The sequence below is a fragment of the Panthera onca genome, chromosome B3 (genome assembly GCF_046562875.1).
Source record: "Panthera onca isolate mPanOnc1 chromosome B3, mPanOnc1 haplotype 2, whole genome shotgun sequence".
Classification (NCBI taxonomy): domain Eukaryota; kingdom Metazoa; phylum Chordata; class Mammalia; order Carnivora; family Felidae; genus Panthera; species Panthera onca.
Window position 1 is genome coordinate 106,247,947 of NC_138344.1, and position 20,815 is coordinate 106,268,761.

General features: G+C 36.2%; 1 protein-coding gene and 1 long non-coding RNA gene across 2 annotated transcripts in view; one reads left to right on the forward strand and one right to left on the reverse strand.

Moving 5' to 3' along the window:
- Window positions 1–1,199: 1,199 nt before the first annotated feature.
- On the reverse strand, window positions 1,200–12,885 carry LOC132669763 (uncharacterized). The gene is made up of 3 exons (XR_013556095.1): window positions 12,786–12,885; window positions 10,594–10,643; window positions 1,200–1,222 (listed from the first exon to the last, which is right to left on the reverse strand). It is a non-coding gene; the product is annotated as an uncharacterized LOC132669763 (long non-coding RNA).
- A 150-nt stretch (window positions 12,886–13,035) lies between these two features.
- The window catches only part of PCNX4 (pecanex 4), a 40,271-nt gene continuing 32,491 nt past the window's right edge, over window positions 13,036–20,815 (forward strand). The window contains exon 1 of the mRNA XM_060619956.3: window positions 13,036–13,498. The gene's annotated coding sequence lies outside the window, so the exon portion shown is untranslated. The remainder of the gene's footprint in view (window positions 13,499–20,815) is intronic.

Below are 20,815 nucleotides of genomic sequence, written 5' to 3' on the forward strand. Positions count from 1 at the left end.
ACGAACAAGTGTCTTGAGAAAGAATAGGCATAAATGGGTTTAGAAAACAGGGAGAGTAGGAGTAAAATGCAGTGAGCAGAGCACTCAGGGAAGCCAGATACAATGGAAAGAGTAAAATACTGCAGAGCTTTTTAAGCTACATACAATTGGAACAATGGACTTGATCCAGCCATCTATGTTAAACTGTTAAAAGGTGAAAAGCAAGCTGGAATTCTATAAAGAGTGTTGAGGAACAGTAGATTGAAGAGCTTTAAAGAGAATGAATGCAGTCATTCAATAGGATGGAAATGAAGTCAAAATTGGCATATTTCCCTGGTTAATTTACCTTGCGAAGGACTCTGTTCAGTTTTAGGCATTAAGCCATTATTTGCAATGAAATAGTCTTTAAATTGCCACCTTTGGAGTTTTTAAGCAACACAGTGTACATCTATAAATTTCACATGGACATACCACATATTCATACACATATACATGAAAGTAAAAATACAACATATAGATCTCACATAATTGTAACAATTTAATACTATAGTTTACAGCCCACAGCACACTAAGTATGTCAAACTTCCCATTCTCCAAGAACAAAAAAGACTAACTTAGTAACAAAGATGCAAGTGTGCAGGTACAAAAACTTGAAAAAGAAAACTAATCTAGAATAACACATGTAACTCATAGACAAGAATGCTGTGAAATGATTGAATGGCTACATTATTTTTTATTAGCTAGCAGTCAATCAGAAGAGGTTTTATTTTTACATTTTTGGAAAACTTTTACTGAATATGTTGATATACTTTCCTGATTTAGTAATTAGAATAAATGAAATTTTATCTTCAATGATTTATGCTGACTGGGCGACGGTTGTGCATGATTTACAATTTCAGAAAAATGTAGCTGAAGGAAGTGTGTGGCATGTATCTTGTACAGAGGATATCACCTTGAAAGTTGCTTATAGCCAAGGTCTGATGTTATATTATTATTATGTTTAATGAAGGTAGGAGTACATCTGTGGAAACAGATCTAAAACATCTATAAATAGAAACTAAGTAAGACTAAAGTCCAAACATGAGCAGGTTGGACTATTAACTCTCAAAAAGAATAATTATGAGAATGTTAAGTTATAAAATCATCATCCTTTTTTGTTACTACATACTTTAAATACTTATTTAAATACTTATTTATTCTCTTTAGACTTAAGCATTAACTGACAGGGGTAGGCACACAGGACCTGAAGTTGAGACATGGACATTGGCAGAGTGATTTCTTTCTTCAACTGCAATTCTTTTTTTTTTTTTTTATGAAATTTATTGTCAAATTAGTTTCCATACAGCACCCAGTGCTCATCCCAACAGGTGCCCTCAATACCCATCACCCACCCACCCCTCCCTCCCACCCCCCATAAACCCTCAGTTTGTTCTTCTTAACTGGAAGGATGTGTGAGTATGAAGCCTCTGAAAGCATTTGCCTTCTGCCCCTAGGAAAGACTCTCTTTGAAGAATAAAGCAATGCAAACCAAGAGTGGAGAAAGTCCTAATAGTGGTCTTTGAGCCTCTGGGTGTTTTTTTTTTTTAATACAGTCTTAAGATCTACTCTTGAACTTCTCAGTTATGTGAGCTAATACATCTTTTGGGGAGTTCAAGTTCTGTCATTTGCAACCCAAAGTATTCTGACATAGTGTAATGCATAAGATCTAGAAGAAATATACTTTCTGTTTTGAGTTCTAACAAAGAGTAATGAAGAAATACAGTATCCCCACTTCCCACAGCAGGAGTAGGAAGGATATTGGGTCATCAATTCATAAAACAGATTAGTTTTAAAAGTAAAGAAAATGCAACTCCTCTTAGAATCAAAGGAACTATGGCCTGGGGAAAGAAAAGCTGTTAATTACTTGAGAAAGTCAAAAGCAGGAGTAAAAATCCTAGATTAAAGTCATACCATCAAATCCATGTTTGATACGAGAATTTCTTAATAGGAAAGAAGTAAGAGGGGTGCCTGGGTGGCTCAGTTGGTTAAGTGTCTGACTTCGGCTCAGGTCATGATCTCACGGTTCGTGAGTTTGAGCCCCATGTCAGGCTCTGTGCTGACAGCTCAGAGCCTGGAGCCTGCTTCGGATTCTGTGTTTCCCTCTCTCTCTGCACCACCCTCACTTGTGCTCTGTCTCTGTCTCTCAAAACTGAATAAACATTTTTTAATAATTTTAAAAAATAGGAAATAAATGTTTCATAAGGTTAATTCTTTTAATAAGGTTAATTATTTTAAAAATTAGAATCTGGCCTGCATCAGGTGGTATAAAGCTTAAATAATGTCATAATAAAAGTCAAAGGATCCATTGTCAGATTTATCATTATATATCTATAAAATCCTAACTTCTCTGGAAACTCTGGTTTCTCACCTCTAACACAGCATCTCTAAAACTGTGATTGAACATTAAGAGTTCATTTCAGTCTGACAGTTACATTTTTTTGCTATTGCCAACATACATGAGCTTAGAAAAGCACGAAAAGTAGAATAAATTTCAAATCATACATTCGAGCATAATGCCATATAATTTGAGGATACCCATCTTAAAATTCTTTTTCCAATTGCCTTATGTATTTCATTTTTTCACTGTAGTGTACTTTTAAATCTATTGACTAACTCTTCTTTCAACTTTTGATGTATATCTAGTAATCAATCCATAGCTGCAACCACTTAAAATTTTTTTATTATGTAATAAAATATACAGAACGTAAAATTTACCATCTTAATCTTTTATTTTTTTGAATTGTGAAATACACATAAAATTTACCATATGAACCATTTTTAATTGTACAGATCAATGGCATTAAAAATATTCACAGTATTGTGTAACTATCACCACTATCTATCTCCAGATTTTCACCTTCCAAAACTGATACTCTGTACCCATTAAACAATAACTTCCCCATTCCTCCTTTTCTAAGGCAACAGCCTGGCAACAGCCACTTTACTTTCTGTCTCTATGAATTTGATTACTCTCCTATAGATAGAACCATACAGTATTTGTCTTTTTGTGACTGGTTTATTTCACTTCGCATTATGTCTTCAAAGTCCACCCATGTTGTAGCATGTATCAGAATTTCCTCCCAAGGCTGAGTAATATTCCATTGTATGTACATACCACATTTTGCTTATCCATTCATCCATCAATGGACACTTGGTTTGCTGCCACCTTTAGTGGAATAATGCTGCTATTGTAAATAATGCTGCTATGAAAATCAGTGTACAAATATCTCTTCCATCCCTGCTTTCACATCATGGGGAATATACCCAGAAGTAGAATTTCTGGATTTTATGGTAATTCTATGTTTAATTTTTTTGAGTAACCGCCACACCATTTTTCACAACAGCTGCACCATTTTATATTCCTACAAATAATGCACAAGGGTTCCAATTGAGAACTACTTCTATACATTGAAATGTTTTATTATTTTTAAATGTTTCAAAAACATTGAAACGATCATCTAACCATGCTAATACAGCTATCATTTTCTAAAATCTAAGTCTTCTCATTTGTATATCTCACAGAACTGTAATACTTTATACAATTTTTTATTTTTTCTGCATTCTACATCTTGAGCATTTTCCATATTACAAAGCCCAAAAATATCATTTTAATGTCTGTATTATATTCAACCAAAGGGAAATACTATTTTTCTCTTAATCATTAGACATTTGAACATTTAAGTTGCTTCCAATTTTATGTCATTAAAAGTATGCAATAAACAACATATGTTCATAAGTCCTTTTACTTCTGAGGAATACTTTCTGTAGGAAGGTATTAATCAGTTAAAAAGTTTACATGTTTTTATAGAGTTGTGACAAATATTACTACATTTATTTCCAAAGGGGTCATAACGGTTTCTATTACCCTAGCAATCTCACCAGAATGACCCTTGACAGGAGGTAGTTATCTTTCCATGCATCTCTAATTCTCTAACAAGCTATCACCTAGTAAACACACAATACGTGTTTACCAATTGAACTCATGAATGAATAAATAAGAATGGCATTTAACTGAATCTTCACCATTACCCAATCTTATTTGGTTGCTAATTTATGACAGACAGTGCATTTTAGATGGGGTTAAACTATTTTAAAGCAATGAAAAATTTGGCTTGCAAATCGGAAGGTTCATAAAAAATGAATCATGCCAGCATAAAGGTCTTTCTTGGTATTTAAACATGTTCCTATCCATTGCCAAGTGTAATGTAATTTCACTCAATTATAATCTTTCATTCTAAACATAAAATAGTATTGTGGGATCACTTTCCTAACTTGCCATCTTTTGTAGTATTGGGTAGATTAAACCTTTACTTAGCATTTATGGATCAGCAAACAAAATAGTATCAGCCATCCTCAACTCCAAACCAAAATGTAATTGACTCTAAGTTTTATCTTACTTTGTTCATTTTTCTTGTGAATTTCTATCCATTAAACCATGGGTTCTTTGACATTAAATAATGTTTCCTTTCCATCTTTGTATAAAATTTTGCACAGTAGGAATCAATATTTTTTGTATATAAATATATATATTATGCTATACATTTATTTTGTTTAATCTAATTGAGGATTTTAAAGAACATGGTAAACGTAAATTATATATGCATTAAAATACACATTAAAAGGACATCCTCTTCATGTTAAAGTACTAGAATAAAATTATCAGATAAAAAGGAAGACAAAGTATCCTGATATTCAGTGTAGTATTCAATTCTTCACAGGTTGTAAATTATAATGGGAATGTTACAAAACTGTCAAATTCTTCCCAAAGCAATCTTCAAGTTAATCAACATAGACAATCACTCTTTTCATTTCTATGGCAATAGGAAAATTTTAAGCAATATCTTTTGATTGGAGTTGTCTTGAAAATTGCTTCGTGTTGAAGGCCTTATTTTAAAATGCAACAAGCCTGAAATATTAAATGTAATTTGTCATGCAGCCTAGAGAAAGAATGAAGCATTTGGTACATTTTTCCTAATTGTTTCTGATTGCTGCCTGGGTAGCTCCAGCACTTCTCCATCTTCAAAATCACCTTCCAGGGCTTTAACATCTTTGACCATTAACTTTTAATCAAAGAGGCTGAACATAAAATAACGTGACTATTAGGTAGCAGAAATCTTAACTACACTGGCTTTAACATTTTTATTTAATTGACCTTAAAGACAGAGCCCTCAAAAAGTAAATTGTTAATGAATTCTGATTAAAGTGACAAATTACCTAATGTTAACACTGACATAAATCACTGTCCCAGGAAAAGTGGTCAATACTAAAGTCAGCAGAATTTAGTTTTCCAATGATAATCATGTTTTGTTAAGTCCTGCTTAATAATAAAGTCCATTCTCATACTTAATGTGTGGTTACTTAGAAAACTTATACACATTAAAAATTTGCATGAATTTCCTTCACACTAAAAAGCACTGTTTTTTTAAATTTCCACTACTGTAATCTGAAGTTCCCATGTCCATTCATCCAAGAAGGAAGATATCACTTATTGAGTTAAAATTTGATAAGGAGGTGAAGAAAATATTGGCAGAGTCTAGTAAATAGGGATTATGAAAAGAGGACAAAATATTTCAGAATGTTCTCAGGTAGCATTGCTTTTGTTTCTGAACAGAATGAGTCATTTTGAGAGGAGATAGTAATGGATGGGATATTTGTGCTATAATCAAAAGGAAAGGAAATTAGCTTAGGGCTCTCCTTGTTCACTTTCTCATGAGGCAAATATTCACTATGTGCTCCAGAAGAAAAAGGATAAAAATTCTTCCTGAAGGATTCCATATCACATTCAGGTACATATGTTTAGGATGTATATTTTTAAAGAAAATGTTGGGGAAAAGAGACACAGATTTAAAAAGAAGTCTTTTCATAGAGTAAGTGTAACTTTTAGGATTTCACAGTCCAGTGTTCTAGACCAGAGTATATTTAGGCGTGCAAATGATAGAATAACAAGTTGCACAGGGATACTGACTGAATTGTGCAATTAAAAGTGTATGCCTCTAAGCTAATTGAGCAATTCAGAATAAAAATATTTTCATTTGATTTTTTCAACATAGAACATGAGTTTTTTTTGGTTTTATTACACGTGTTAGGTCATATGTGCCCTTAAAAAAAAAGCTTGTCTCTAAAATTTTATTCATTATTTTTGCCAAGAGAAAAAGTTATATGGGAAACGACTTACAGGGAAAAAAATCCATAGGCTAGTTTTATATAAAAACCACAAATAAAAATGATCCATAGTTTCTTTAAGTTTTTATTAATACCAGTTAACATACAGTGTAACATTCATTTCAGGTGTACAATTTAGTGATTCAACACTTAACACATTCAGTACTCATCACAAGTGCCCTCCTTAATCACCATCACCTATTTAACCCATCCCCAACCCATCTCTCCTGTTTGTTTCTTAATACATGGTTGCTTCCACAAGTTAATGCATCTCTTTCTTGCATGCTGCTCTTTCTGGTTACATTTTCCACTAGTTACAAAGTATTTTAGGAGGAAAATTTCTATGTAAAAATGTGAATCCAGTATTTGGCTTGAAGTTCATATGTAACAGAATTTTAACTTTGAAGACTGATAATTATTCTAACATTTGTTTCTGTACATTGGTTTTCATTGAGACTAAAAGCATAAAAAGCAGCTCTGGTAAAAAAAAATTAATTACTGGCATAAGTTTTATTAAAAACTGCTGTACTTTAAAATTATATTGTTAAAGATGAGCCAGATATGAAAATTTCTTCCATTAACATTTAGTTATTGCCAGTTCAATAAAATAACATTCCCATATATTTTATTTTACATATTATATATAACATACACTTTGTATAGATGCAAGTATTTTACATATACACATATCTATAAAAATACATGTATACTTTACACATATACTAAAAATTAAAATTTTATATGCAACATACAAAGAAATTCTAATAATCTTGATAATGTATATATAAATTCAGCAAAGGCTCTAATTTACTATAAAATAAACTCATGTAAAGGATTCCTACAGATATATCACTGAAGTGGTCCAGATTCTAAGCAGTCTCTGATTACCAGAGCTCAAAATTTACCGATATGCCAAATAACTTATTGTAATTTTCAACTGAAATATAACATTTAAAAATAAATATAACATTTCTCTCCCTGTGAAAGCATCAATACTGTAACCACTTACTCATAGAAACTAGTAACTACATATTCCAATTAGTTTCTAGATAAAGAAACTAGTATAAAAACAAAAACCCACTATGCCACTTTTCTTGTTATATGATAGCTTGGTGGGTTTTCTTCTGGGGGGGGGGGGGGTATAGAGATACTTTTTTACTGTCAATTTAATTTTGTACATAATTTTATATTTAAGTATTATAAAAAACAATATGTATTGTTGAAAATATATTAACAGCACAAAAGAGTAATATAAAAAGTTCCCCTTCCCATCAAACCCCAAATTAACCTTAACTTCTATCATAGTTCCTCAGGTAGCCTTCAAAAATACACTTATACAAAGCATGCTCATGCATACATCTAGGTTTAACGTAAGATCATACTATAATTTTTGAATTATACAAACTATAATTTTTAAATGTTTTACTTAAGTTAGACATGTCTGCATAGCAATACATGTAGATATACCTCCTTTTTAACTAATTTATTTAACCTGTTCCCTATTGAAGACTGTTTTGTATTTTGCTATTACAAATGTTCTAAGTACATCTTTGTACAAATATTGCTGCATACTTAGGTGAGAAATCTGTAAAGGTGGGATAACTGTTAAATATATTTCTAGACATGAAATTTCTGTTAAAGGCAACTGCAGAGCCAAGCAAAATTTCAAAGTGTATCTCCAATCTACTATCCCACCAAAACTGGTTATTGTTGTTGTTGTTATTTATATTTTATGTATACCTTTTGTCGTTGATACTTAGTTTATGTACAAGGTTTTTATTTTTTTTTTTTTGTTCGTGTGTTTTTTATGTATGTATGGTGGTGTTTTTTTTTTTTTTCCAAACTGTGGTTTCATTTCCTATAAATATTTATCTGTGAGTAACCTCTAGTTTTCATATTTTTAAATATATTAACCTAAAGAGGGCATCACAATTTAAGCTGTAGGAAGTAACTCTAACCAGTGTGGACTTTTCCATTCAATAGCAATAATATCATCATGAGTCTGGAAAGATTGTGAGAAGGCATATAAACTTTCCTCTACCTTCAGACGAATTATACTAACTCCCTTTCCACTCCACTCCACACACATTCAATTACAATTTCAACCAAAATTTTATAAGGCAACTTGTTCGTTGCACTTCCTTATATGTTCATTCTACAGGAAAGTGAAGATAATGTTCACATGATCCTAAACAGTTGGTACATTTACAAATAAATGAGTTAGCAGGCAAATGCCAGGAAAAGGACATCTAAAAACTTCAGCTTTAGCTTTCGAAATGAGTAGTAAGACATATCCTTGATAACAGTGTCAATAGAAGAGGTTAATTTATGTTCCAATCTTAGTGTAGGACACTGGGAATAAACACTATGAAATCTGCACAGTCAGCTCTTATTTATGTGTACCAAAATATAAAGGGAAATCATTGTAAGTAATTGAGATCTATGTGTACCTTAATTTTTAGTAAAGAGTCAAATGAATGCGCATATGGATATTTACATAGAGTTTGATCTTTCAGTGATAGCTATATTCACAAACTCTTATGAAATTTAACGTAATTAAAAAATGAAACTCTAGCCTTTTAAATATTCCAATTTAGTGATTTTCAGTCTACCAAAAATTCTACTGTGCTCTTTTCAAACAAATACCTAAAAGAAGTTTCCAGTGGTGACAACTTTCTCAAGTAATATTAATTTAAACACTCCTGAAATTAAAATTTTAATCTTTGAAATTAGTGATATGAAATAATAATGAAATTTAAGAACTATATGAAAAATTTTTAATTCTTTTTTTTTTTTTTTGAGAGAGTGAGAGTGAGCAAGCTAGCAGGGGAGGGGGAAGAGGGGGTGGGGAGAGAATCTTAAGCAGGCTCCATGCTGAGCATGGAGCCCAAAGCAGGGCTTAATCTCAGGACTATGAGATCATGACCTGAGCCAAAATCAAAAGTCAGACGTTTAACCAACTGAACCACCCCGGCCCCCCTTAAAAATTCTTAAAACCATAATCTGAGAAATTCTATCCTTCCCACTGTACACTCATCAGAAATTAATATACATTTTTCAGAATTATCATTTAGAATATATTGTAATTTACAACAAAGTTTAAAACCAATTAATGGCAAAGCTATGATTACAGTATACATTATTTTATGGTCCTAATTATGAATGTTTACCTAGTATGAAATTTTTTTCTGTGTTAAAGGAAGTTTCAATATTAAACTTTAAAGTTAACAATTAGTCACTCCTTGTCTTTAATTAATTTTATTGAAGTATAGTTGATATAACAATGTTACATTAGTTTCAGGTGTACAACACAGAGGCTGGACAAGCTCAAAAGTTATAGTATGCCAACTGCAAGTGCAGCTACCATCTGTCACCATACTACCCTATTACAATACCATTGACTATATTCCCTATGCTGTGCTTTTCATCCCTGCCACTTATTCATTCCATAAATGGAAGCCTGAATCTCTCTCGTTCACCCATTTTATCCACGCCACTATCCCCATCCACTCTGGCAACCATCAATTTGTTCTCTGTATTTATCAGTCTGTTTCTGCTTTTTGGTTTTTTTTTAGATTTCACATATAAGTGGAAGAATGTGGTATTTTTCTTTCTGACTTATTTCACTTACAATAATACCCTACTCCTTATCTTTAATAGCCTCATAACTCAACGTCACCCAACCCATATGCCTGTAAACACACTACAATTGCTACCCGCCACATGCCCATTCACATGGTCTTCATACACATTGAGATGCATATCATGTTTTGTGACATAAAGAAATTAGATGAAATGAGCCATGTAAGAAATACATCATCTCATTTTATAATCCTTTTTTTCTCTCCTGATGGTTTTCTTCACGTTCAGTAATACCCAAACCTTGGCATTCTTTTTCAAATCTCATGCTTCCAAATAACTTTTTTTTTTTTTAATATGCTTCACGCCCATTGCAGAGCCTCACACAGGGCTTAAACTCAGGATCCTGAGATCAAGACCCCAGCTGAGATCAAGAATCAGATGCTCAACCGAGTCACCCAGGCACCCCTCAAATAACTTTCTTTATGTAGAATACTCCTAAATCTCTATGTCTTGACCTGTTTCCCAAGGTCCAATCCTATATTTGCAACCGGACATATCCCCCAAGTCCTTAAAACACGTAACGCCTCAAAGTGGATTATCTTTCTTTCACCCTCAAACCTATTCCTCTTATGCTTACTTTAGGGTTCCTCAAACTTTGTGGTCACACAGCTTGAAGGTTAGGCTCATCTTTTTTCTTTGGTCTCCTTAACTCCCCCAACCATCCCCACCCTGATCCAATCCTTTACCAAATCTTAGCTGTTCTATTGCCTTGCCCTGGAAGCGCAACTTTCAAATTCTCTGCAGCCACTTCTCCACTTTAAATCATCTTACCCTGTGTTGCTGCAGTTCTACATTATTTTCAGAGTCCTCTGGTCAATGACCTGTGAGCAATGGAGCAGAGTGAGGCTTTTATGATTTTAGGTTTGTCTGTTTTACTTTATGGCAAGAGGAGTAACTTGAAAATGAGCATTACCATTACACAAAAACGGGTATGCCGTGATAATGACTGGGCAAACATTTTCTCTGGCTGAAGAAGCAGGTCCAGATTTTTGGTAATGTTTCCTTGTATATCAATCAGCAGGGTTAACAGAAAAAAACAAAACAAAAACACGGATTTTTTGTTTAAACAAAACAAAACAAAACAAAAAAAGGATCTTGAAGACATACAGATAAACGCTCAATTCTAAATCTCATTTATTTTACTTTTCTGCAGCTCAGATTCCTTATATTTGAAATGAGAATAATAAGCTATCTCATACGGTTAAGATTAAATAGGGTCCATAGGTACCTGACTTATGCTCTAAATATTTGTTAACTGAATGAATGGTGCTCTCCTGCCTGAAATACCTCCTTTCCCAGATCTTTATCCAGCTAACTTGTACTTATTTTATGGCCCCAGTGCCTATTTGTTTATCACACACTCAGTATTACTGATGTCCTTGTTAGTCTCTCATTATATTTCAGTAAATTCCTTGAGGATAGAATCCATGTGTTATTTGACTTTGAATCTGCAGCAATAGGTGTGATTCCTGGCAAACAACATCCACTACTTCAGTAAATGTTGAACGACTACTTTTTATACACTAGTAACCAAAGGCCTTGTACCATAAGCTTTACCCATTTTATTCTAAGGGCAAAGTAACCAACACATTGGAAAAAAGAAAAAATTAACAACCAAATATCTACAGCAGGTATCACAACAACAAAAATATTCTGATCGAATTCTATGTAATTGAAGGTGGCAAAAATACAGCCTCTCCTCATAAAGACAACAGCTCGTTCTCAATAAGCACTTAAACTGTGCCTAACTGAGCGATTTGGTTATTTAATCCAACCTACACAACTCCCTGTGCGATAAATTTTCTCTCTCTTATTTTACACGATTTGAAAACTGAGCACCAGGAAGACTAGGTAACCCCTAGATAACACAAGTAGGGAGCTGCGATGTCAAGATTCCAACAATTTGGGACTTCCTAATTCCAGAGCCTGTACCGCTAATCACACTACGACCGACTTCTAGCAACTGCAGATGTCAGGTGGTATCCTGACCCATGATGACTAAGGCTAGTATGTCTTCCCTCAAAGTGAGGGAAACATTAGGGATGGACCAAGAGTACCTCTCCCCCTCACACTGAACTATGAAAGGTTCTACCTGCTAACTGTGTCAAGTATATGTACGTTATTGAAACTGCACAGGGTTTTCTTCCCACAATAAACTACACTTTCCCTCTGAATAGAGTAATCCTTGGTTTTCTTTTCATATTAACACACACACAAATTTCCTTACAGCTTGAAAACCTAGATGCTCGAGAACCAAGCCACCATTTCCAGTGAAACCAGAAAACAAACCAAAAAAGGGCCGCATTTATAGTTTCGAGGTAAAGAGATCCAAACAAGACAGTCCTTGAGCACTTAGAAGTCCCGAGTATGCAGAATTGCTAGTGTCAATCACACAGGAAACAGAAGTACCTTAATACTGACAAATTGGCTTCGGAGTTCCCTTAAAGGGCCTCTAAATCATTTGAGACCAATTTCCAATTGGTCTAATTTCCAATTAGACCAATGCTCTAAGGGGCCAACTTGTAGACTTCCAACAAGCAATCCAGAAGGTGTCCAGAAGATGAGTAAGAAATCAAACTTCAAGGAAAATGGAGGCGGTGGGCGCGGGGCATGTAACTTTAAACCGGCAAAACTAGGAGTTTGTGGCTACCTTCCAAAGATTCCCGTATCTTACACTGCCACTAAGTAGTAACAGTGGGCCAGGGCTTTCCACACACCCTCCCCCCCCCCCCCCCCCCCCCGCAATTAGGATAGGGGACTTTGCCTCATTTTATTAACAGATACCTTCCTCGTAGCATGATTCAATGATGGGCATTTTGGTTCCTCGCATTTAAAAATGCAGCCACAAATCCACTCGGGGAGAAAAAGTATGCAATAAAAGGGCAATAGCTAGGACGTATAGCCAGTTCCAAATCTTCCAAGCTGAAGAGGGCGTATGAAGTATCACTAAAAACATTTATTACCGTCCGTGTGCCGAGTGGCGATGGCCAAAGTGCGGATGTGGTTAATGCAAGTGCAAAACACCGAGCGGCTGGAGTCACCCTACACTCCAGAATCGGCGGTCAGACCGCCGGTAAACCAACGCTCGCGAAATGGCTGCCGTACGTCAATCGGCCAGAAAGCATTACTCCCTCCCTCGGGCACGTCACATCACCAGGGAAACGGCGCTTTTGCGTAGGGGCGCGGCCCGGGTGAAAGTTCAGGGCTGGACCGGAGACCCCCGCCCCTGTCCCTTTGTGGATGCTTGTGGGCGCAAGGCGAGGCCAGAGTCCCGGAGTCTCCCACGGCCCCGGGTGAGGGGAGCGTGGGCCCAGGCCTGGAGTGACCAAAGCGCCCCTCTTCCCCAACTCCGCCTCGCTCGGCCGGCGGTGGGGTAAGCGCCCCGAAGCGAGCACGAGCCGGGGGCGGGGCGAGCTGGGGGCCCGAACCGCCCCCGAGCGCGATCTCGGTTCCGCGGCGGTGGCGGTGGCACCCGCTGGAGTTGACGTTAGCCATGGAAACGAGGAGCTGGCTCAGGCGTGACCTCGGGGAGCTGGTTGCCTGGCCGCTACAGCTTCTATGCCTTCGCGTTCGGGTCGCCGGCAGCCTCTGGGCGGGATCGCCCAACCCGGGTTTACCTGCAAAAATGCAGTCCCCGGGATGCCTTCGCACCGCCTCTGCCCTCGGGTGACTCGAGGTACGTTCGAACCCCGACATCCACCTGGGGATTTCTTGGTCATCTTAATTTCCAGGACTATGCAGAGTCACGTTCTTGCAGTTTCAGTTGCCGCACATTTCTTGTTCTTCGCTATAAAACCTTCAAATGCTATTATTGCACTTTTTAGACGGAAGATGAACTCCGTGCCTAGAGGAATCAATCCAATGTGACTTTAAGTTTTTTCAGAAAACTGCTTTAGCCTGTTGAGTTACAGCGTTTTGTCTCTAAGAGACACTGGTCAGATGGAAAACGGTCCTCTGGGTCTTGATTGAGTGATGTCCTTGTTTCACCAATACAGTTTACAAACTGCGTCCCTTAGATAGTCCTGTACTCTTTCCTTATGTCCAGCTAGACCACTTTTGCCCTGGCCTGGTCAACTTACGTCCCCCTGAACATGAATAACTCTTTCACCCTTAATCTGCCTTTTTTCAAAACTCTGTCAAGGACCAGTGTTTACTTCAACGAAATCTACAACAGAGGTTATCTATTAGACCTGTGAATTGATTATTTGCTCTTTACTAGTCATTTCTCTTGTATTCAGCTATATGACATTAGGTACGTTCCTTTTGTTTGTTCGTTTTGTTAAACGATTTTTTAAAGTTTGTTTATTTCGAGAGCGAGAGAGAGAGACAGACAGACAGACAGACAGTGCCGGTGGGGGAGGAGCAGAGAGAGAATCCCACGCAGGCTTTTGGCTGCCACTGTATGCTGGGCTCCACCTCATAAAACCTTGAGATCATAACCTGAGCTGAAACCAAGATTCAGAGGCTTAATTGACTGAGCCACCCAGGTGTCCCAAATCATTCATATAATTAGGGCACAGACCATCCTTTGTATCATTTGGTGTCCACTGCCACCCATGCCAAATCTCCAAACTTTTATCATAGCATCCAGAGCCTGACTCTATGACCAGACAATGCCATTTTAGTAATTTAACCGGGGCACCTGTCAGCTACTCCTAAATTTCCTACTAGTTATTAATGGACAATACCTGGTCGGGGAACTTTTCTGTTTCTTTTTCTTTTGTAAAAACTAATACTACACTGTATGTTCACTAACTGGAATTTAAATTTTTAAAAAGTTTTAAAAATATTGAAGATTTTTAAAGAGTGTACAATTCAATGGTTTTTAGTATATTCATTGAATTATGCAAGTATTATTGCGGTCAATTTTAGAACATTTTCATCACCGCTAAAGAAGGCCCTTAAAAAGTAAAAACAAATGAAAAATTAAAGAAAAGGGGGACACCTGGATGGCTCAGTCAGTTGAGCATCTGACGCTTGATTCTGAGCTCAGGTGTTGATCTTAGGGTCATGGGTTCAAGCCTCACGTTGGGCTCCCTGCTGGGCATGGACCCTGCTTAAAAAAAAAAAAAAAAAAAAAAAAGCCCTGTACTCTTCAGGAATTATTCCCTTATTCCCTACCCCACTTGTCACCAGCCCCACCAGCCCTAGGCAAACATTAACCTATTTTCTGTCTTTATAGATTTTCGTGTTCTGGACATTTCATATAAATGGAAGCATACAATATGTGGCCTTTGGTGATTGTCTTCTTACATTTAGCATTATGTTTTCAAGGTTCATCCATGTTGTAGCCTGTATCAGTACTTCATTCTTGTTTATAGCCTAAAAATATTCCATTGTATGGATGTGCCACATTTTATTTAATCTGCTAATGGACATTAAGGTTGTCTCTACTTTTTGGAAAATTCATATTTCTGCTATGAATGTTCGTGTACAAATTTTTGTGTACACTTATGCTCTCATTTCTTTTAGGTAAATACCTAGGAATGGAATTGCTAGGTCATATGATAACTCTCTGTTTAGCCTTTTTAGGAACTGCCAGACTGTTTTTCAAAGCCGCTGCACCATTTTACAAAACTACTTGCAGATTCCGTTTCCCCCACCACCTCACCAATACTTGTTTTCTGTCTTTTTGGTAACCAGTCAAGTGGATTTGAAGTGATACCTCGTTGTGGTTTTGCTTTGCATTTCTCTAATGAATGAGTAGTGATGTGGAAACTTGTGTACTTGTTGGCTATTAGTATATATTAGTATATATATATTAGTATATATATGTCTATTGAAATTCCTTAAATTGATTTCTTTGTTTTGGTCACCATTGAGTTGTAAGGGTTCTTTATATATTCTAGATGTAAGTCCCTTATCATATATATGATTTGCAAAAATTTTTTCCCATTCTGGGGGTTGTTCATTTTCTTGATGGTGAGAATCTTTTCTTCTAGACATTTTCCCACTTGTGTTTATCTCTTATCAAGGAGTCCTACATGCCACTATCCTCAGGCTGGCTTGGCTAACAGAAGTTTCCTATTTTGACATTTTGGAGATTCCTGTCAGGTCCACTTTTCCCTGAAAACTCTTTCTCCCAAATTATCCTTCTATTTCTCTAACCTCTAAAATTGCCTTTCATTTGACAATGGCTTGGTATGATCGAAAAACTCGGTCAGCCACCAACTGACATTATGTGTGGATTAAGTCACTTCGTATCACTGGTTCTCAGTTTTCTTTTCTGTAAAATAAGTTGATTTATTTCTGGTAATCCCTGTGAATGGTAGACTTCATTCACCTGATACTTGATTTTGAAAGAAAAACTTGTTAATCACTTTGCATTTGTGGTTGGTAAGATGTGTGCAGTATGGGAGAGGTGGATTGGGATAGAAGCAGAAGTGCCAGCTGGCCTGGCACATTTGTGATGCACTGATGTGACCTTGGCTCTTTTCTACCATTTTAGTTTTCCAAGAGTATGGAATGCTAACAATTCATATTCTAGTGTTATACATTTGGGAAGGATGATCCTTTGATCTGTCTAGTTACCCTTTCCATCCATTGTTTTCTCTACAAACCAATTCCTATGAATTTACAGAAAACTCTTAGATTCAAAGATCCTCCCCAAATCTTGAATTTGAATAAATAACCATTTTGTTGATCAGAGAGATGTTTTTGTGCTTGTTCTTTCATTTTAAGACTCGTTTTTTTTTTTTAATGTTTATTTATTTTTGAGAGGGAGAGAGAGTGTGCATGAGCTGGGGAGGGGCAGAGAGAGAGGGAGAGACAGAATCCTAAGCAGGCTCCATGCTGTCAGCGCAAAGCCTGATGCGGGGCTCAAACCCAGAAACCTTGAGATCATGACCTGAGCTGAAATCAAAAGTCATGAGGCTTAACTGACTGAGTCACCCGGGCGCCCCAAGACTCTTTTTAGGTGCTTGAGTAGATTTTCCTTTTATTGGTGGTGAGAAGAAACTACTTACTATAGTAAGTGATAAACTATAACATGAAATGTGCTTTTTATGTTTTAGCACCAAATGCCTTTCAAAAGTCTCTTCAGGAATTTAGCTGTTTGCCATGGTATGCATTTAGTTAGCATTCGTAATGTATTTTCAGAATTACAAATAAAAAATAAATAAATAAAACTTTCAAAAAAAAAAAAAACAACAACACTCTGATAGTAACAGGTCATTTGATCCAGAGCAAATGAGAATTACTTAATCATAGCATGTTTTTTGAGTACTCAAGGTGTAGGCGATGTTGTTTCTTTTCTAGACATGCATGACGTTTTTTATTTCCCATATTAGTAAAGGTGGTGATGCTTAGAAAAGTAGAACTTCAGTATATTTCCTTTCATTTTTTTTAGGTCTCTATTTGAGAGAGAGAGGGGGAGAGAGAGAGAGAGAGAGTGTGAGAGTGAGAGTGTGTGAGCAGTGTAGGGGCAGAGAGAAAAGGAGAGAATCCCAAGCAGGCTCCATGCTGTCAGCACGGAGCCTGATGCAGGGCTCGATCCCATGAACTGTGAGACTACAACCCCAGCTGAAATCAAGAGTTGGACGTTCAACAGACTGTTCTACCTAGACACCCCTTCTTTCAAATTTTTTCATCAAGGTGCCCCTCCTTTCAAATTTTTTAAAATACTTTTGAGGAACATGGATGAGGCATTCTATTTATTGCTGACAAAGTTTGTGTAGGCATTTTTTAAACAAGCAGCTATTACTTTTTCTTGAAAAGTTTATCTTGTTTAATAATTCTATGTTATTTGTAAACTAACTTTGTTTATTGCTTATTCTCTTCATAATGAAAATTAAAATAATTCCAGAGTTACTTTTACCAGTAACAATTATTTGACAGGGAAATGATCTCTACCTTACTGGAGTATAATCTTCTTTGGATCAGACAGTAGCCTTATTACCATTACCTAGTACATTGTAGGTATTCAGAAGTTGAAATGTATCAAAATACTAAATTTTGTTTAACTATTTCTGTATAAAAGGAAGGATAACACATTTGTCTATATTAACAACTATCAAAATGAATTCTTTAATCCTCACCAGCATCTTCTGACAGTGCTTCAAGTACAAGTTAACATAAGGAGAGAAAAAAGATTATAATGTATGTCAGAGCTAATATCCTTCATGTATAAAAAGTTCTTTGAAATTAATAAGAGAAGTGAACACTTTTTTTTTAACATTTATTCATTTTTAAAAGAGACAGAGCCTGAGTGGGGGAGGGGGAGAGAGAAAGGGAGACACAGAATCTGAAATAGGCTCCATGCCTGCACACACAGCCTGATGTGGGGCTCGAACTCACAAACTATAAGAACGTGACCTGAGCCAACGTCGAATGCTTAACTGACTGAGCCACCCAGATGCCCCAAGAAGTGAACACTTAAAAAGAGGCAATTTACAAAGGAATTAGATGACGTTTATCTACGTGTACACACATATGTATAGTGAATATTCTCAGAAAGATAGACCATGTTAATGAAATAATAAGATTCTATAAAAAGGAACATCCAGGCATTAAAGATGTACTCTTAGAAATTAAACATATGAGAGCAAAGATTTAATAACATTTGACAAATATACTAGGAGATAGTAAGTTTCCTGAAAGTATAACAAAAATACAGTTGACACACAGGGCAGACATGCTCAATATATGTGTGTGGATTCAGTGTCACCTCATACCTGTTAGGATGGCTATTATAAAATAAAACGAAAGAAAAACTACAAGCGTTGGCAAGGATGTGGAAAAATCGGAACCCTTGTACACTGTTGGTAGGATGCAAAATGGTGCATCTGCTATGGAGAACAATGTGGAGAATCCTCAAAAAGTTAAAAATAGAACTGCCATATGATCCAGCAATCCCACTTATGGGTATATATCTGAACATATTGGAATCAGAATCTCAAAGAGATATTTGCCCTCCCATGTCCATTGTAGCATTGTTTACCATAGCCAAAAAAACAGAAGCAACCCATTGTCCATCAACAGATGAATGGATAAAATGTGGTATATACACACAATGGAATATTATTTAGCCCTAAAAAGGGAAGGAAATCCTGCCACATGTGATCACATGGATAAGCCTTGAAGATATTTTGGTAAGTGAAATAAGCTAGTCAGAGAAGGACAAATACTGCATGATTCTACTTAAGTGAGGTATCTGTAATTGTCAGACTCCTAGAAACAGTAGAATGAAGGTTGCCAGAGACTTGGGGGAGGAAGAAACAGGAGGAAGACTTGCTATATAAAGTTTTAGTTGTGCGAGATGAGTAAGTTCTAGAGATCTATTGTACAACATTGTATTGCTACTTAACAATACTGTATTATACACTTAAAAATTTGTCAAGAGGGTAGATCTCATGTTAAGTGTTCTTACCATAAAAAAATCTGAATCCAATAGAACAGAAAAAAAATGTGGATTCAATGAATGAAATTAACCAATCAATAAAAATAATGATAGATTAAAAACAAGTAGCCTTTACTAAACAAAAATTAGACAATTGACTAAGAAAACTTTAAATTTATTGTAATCCCCCGCAAACTACCACTTTTTGTTTATTGTTATTATTATTATTATTTTATTTTCTTTAAGGGATTTTTTTCAGGTTGGTATCTTGCCTGATTCCTGCATTAAAGTTGAAAAATAAGAATTCCCTCCTAGTACATTGCCAGATTGATCTGTTTCTCACCCTTCTAGATAATGCTCAAATTCCAAATAAAGCAGCGTTTCTATGGCTATTTTGTTGGCCCACTTTCAGAGTAGCATATGAAAACAGCATATGGCCAAAATCAATGTTGTGATGCCATCTTTATCCCTTAATCTTTATTTTCACAGCATTTTTCCTCCTAAGCCTTGAGCCATTTTTCATTTTAACATGTTGGAGGCTGCAGCCATACAAATGCATCAGTCTGTTTAGAAATTGTCTCTGAGAATGTATGCCAAATTCTCATTCAGGAAGTAAGTTTTAATTAGTCTGAATTTATTTTCCATTTTAGTAATCCAGATTAGAATTTAGAAGATCTCTCTGGGGGTACTCGGTGGCTTGGTCAGTTGAGCATGCCACTCTATTTTGGCTTAGGTCATGATCCCAGGGTCATGGGATCAAGCCCCATATAGGGCTCCTTGCCTTGCGTGGAGACTGCTTTAAGATTCTCTTTCTTCCTCTGTCTCTCTGCCCTTCACCCACTTGCTCGTGTGCGTGTTCTCTCTCTCTTTCTCTCTAAAAATCGGAGATTTCTTGGTATAAAGAAAATATTTAAAAAATTTTCCAGGATCTGTAATTAAATTAAATATCTCACAATATCAGTTTATTTTTTTTTGCTTTAATGAATTTCCAGTTTCTGTCATACAATCCTTCATATATATATAAATATACATTTATATATATTTAGTGTTTTATTTATCTTTGAGAGAGAGAGTGGGAGTGGGAGAGGAAGAGAGAGAAGGAGAGAGAAAATCTTAAGAGGATCCAAAGCAGGCTCTGCACTTACAGCAGCGAGCCCGGTATGGAGCTCAAACTCATGAACCATGAGATCATGACCTGAACCAAAGTTGGGCACTCAACTACCTAAGCCACCCGGGGCACCCCCGTACAATCCTCTTTTATCTTTAAGATATTAGAAAAAAATATCCATACTAGAAGTAAGCTTCTCAGCAATCTGATATACTTGCTACTTGACAAATTTCCCTCATAATCTTTTTTCTTGTGTAGCGTTATTCATGACATTCCTCAATTGGTATACCTTTTCTTTTTTAAGTTTATTTATTTATTTTGAGAGAGGGAGAGACAGAATCCCAAGCAAGCGAGCTCCGTGCTGCACTGTAGGCACAGAGCCTAGCGCAGGTCACAAACCCACAAACCCGCAAGATCACAGCCTGAGCAGAGATCAAGAGTCCGATGCTTAACTGACTGAGCCACTCAGGTGCCCCCTGATTGATACATATATTTTTTAAATGTTTATTTATTTTTGAGAGAGAGAAAGAGAGCATGAGCAGGGGAGG